The sequence below is a fragment of the Bos mutus genome, chromosome 9, assembly GCF_027580195.1.
Source record: "Bos mutus isolate GX-2022 chromosome 9, NWIPB_WYAK_1.1, whole genome shotgun sequence".
NCBI lineage: Eukaryota > Metazoa > Chordata > Mammalia > Artiodactyla > Bovidae > Bos > Bos mutus.
This window is the reverse complement of record NC_091625.1, coordinates 67,022,033-67,024,581: the sequence shown is the minus strand read 5'-3', so window position 1 is coordinate 67,024,581 and position 2,549 is coordinate 67,022,033.

The following is a 2,549-nucleotide window of genomic DNA, read 5'->3' as shown; positions in this document are numbered from 1 at the left end:
AGAAAGTTCAACTTCGTCTTCTTTGGCATTAGTGATTGGCGCATAGACTTAGATTACTGTGATATTGAATGGTTTGCTTGGAAATGAACAAAGATCATTCTGACATTTTTGAGATTGCACCCAAGTACTGCATTTCAGGCTTGTCTGTTGACTATGAGGGCTACTCCATTTCTTCTAAGGAGTTCTTGCCCACAGTAGTAGATATAATGGTCATTTGAATTAAATTCACCCTTTCTGGTCGATTTTAGTTCACTGATTCCTAAAATGTTGATGGTCTCTCTTGCCATCTCCTGTTTGACCACTTCTTATTTACCTTGATTCATGGACCTAACATTCCAGGTTCCTAGGCAATATTATTCTTTACAGCATTGGACTTTACTTCCATCACCAGTCACATCCACAACTGGGCAAGTTTTTTGCTTTGGCTCCATCTCTTCATTCTTCCTCAAGTTATTTCTCAACTCTTCTTCAGTAGCATAATGGGCATCTACTGACCTGGGGAGTTCATCTTTCAGTGTCATATCATTTTGTCTTTTCATACTGTTCATGGGGTTCTCATGGCAAGAAAACTGAAGTGGTTTGCCATTCCCTTCTCCAGTGCATCATATTCTATCAAGTAGAAAAACATCTACTTCTCTTTTATTCACTACACCAAAGCCTTTGTGTGAATCACAACAAACTGTGGAAAATTCTTCAAGACCACCTTACCTGCCTCCTAAGAAATCTGCATTCAGGTCAAGAAGCAACAGTTAGAAACAGACTTGGAACAATGGACTAGTTCCAAATTGGGAAATGAATACGTCAAGGCTGTATATTGTCATCCTGTTTATTTAACTTATATGCAGAGTACATCATGTGAAATGCCAGGCTGGATGAAGCATAAGCTGGAATCAAGATTGCTGGAAGAAATATCAATAACCACGGATATGCAGATGACACCACCCCTATGGCAGAAAGTAAAGAGAAACGAAAGAGTCTCTTGATGAAAATGAAAAAGGAGAGTGAAAAAGCTGGCTTAAAACTCAACATTCAGAAAACTAAGATCATGTCATCTAGTCCCATTACTTCATGGCAAATAGATAGGGAAACAATGGAAACAGTGACAGACTATTTTTTTGGGCTCCCAAATCACTGAAGATGGTGACTGCAGCCATGAAACTAAAAGACACTTGCTCCTTGGAAGAAAAGCTATGACCAACCTAGACAGCATATTAAAAAGCAGAGACATTACTTTGCCAACAACAGACTGTCTAGTCAAAGCTATGGTTTTTCCAGTAGTCATGTATGGATGTGAGAGTTGGACTATAAAGAAAGCTGAGTGCCAAAGAATTGATGCTTTTGAACTGTGGTTTTGGACAAGACTTTTGAGAGTCCCTTGGACTGCAAGGAGATCAAATCAGTCCTGAATATTCATTGGAAAGACTGATGCTGAAGCTGAAGCTCCAATACTTTGACCACCTGATGTGAAGAACTGACTCTTGGGAAAGACCCTAATGCTAGGAAAGATTGAAGGTGGGCGGGGTAGGGGATGACAGAGGATAACATCGTTGGATAGCATCACCAACTCGATGGACATGAGTTTGAGCAAGCTCCAGGAGTTGGTGATGGACAGGGAAGCCTGGAATGCTGCTGTCCATGGGGTAGCATAGAGTCAGACTAAACTGAACTGAATTGAAAATTCTTATTTTGAAACATGATTCTGAATGAGATGCTATTTGCAGATGGGGAATTTGGGAAATGATTGGTCATGAAAGTAAAGTCTTCATGAGTTAGATTTGTGCCCTTATTAAAGAGACCCAGGAGAGTTCACTTTTTCTCTTTCTGTTACATTCAGCAAGAACACAGTCACCTGTGAACCAGGAAGCAGGCTCTAACCAGACACTAAATCTTCCAGCATTTCGATCTTGGACTTCCTATCCTCTGGAGCTAGGAGAAGTACATGTTTGTTGTTTACTCATCTATAGTATTTTTGTTACAGTAGCTTGAACTAAGGCACACTATGCTCCCATTATTGTGGCTAAAATAAAAAGACTAGCAATACAAAGTGCTGTAAAAATGGGGAGCCCCTGGAACCCTGATACATTACTGGTAGGAATGTAAAATAATTTCACCACTTTGCAAAGCTTTGTGGCAACTTTTTTGTAAAGGTGTACACATTCAGTTCAGTTCAGTCACTCAGTTGTGTCCAACTCTTTGCAACCCCATGGACTGCAGCACACCAGGCCTCCCTATACACATTACATTCAACTTATTAATTCCATTCATAGCTATTTACCCAGTTGAAACTGAAATATCATATGTTCACATAAAAACTTGTATGTGAAGATTCTTAGCAACTTCATTCAAAATAGTTAAAAACAGGAAGAATACAAAAAGTCCACCAGTAGATAAACATGTAAACACATTTTGGTATATCCATATAATGCAAATACATCTCAACAAAACAATGAACCACTGACAGATACTAAAAAATATTTAGCTAGATAATTTCATACTAACAAAAGATTCAGACACAAAGAGTACCTTGTATATGATTCTATGCAGGACAA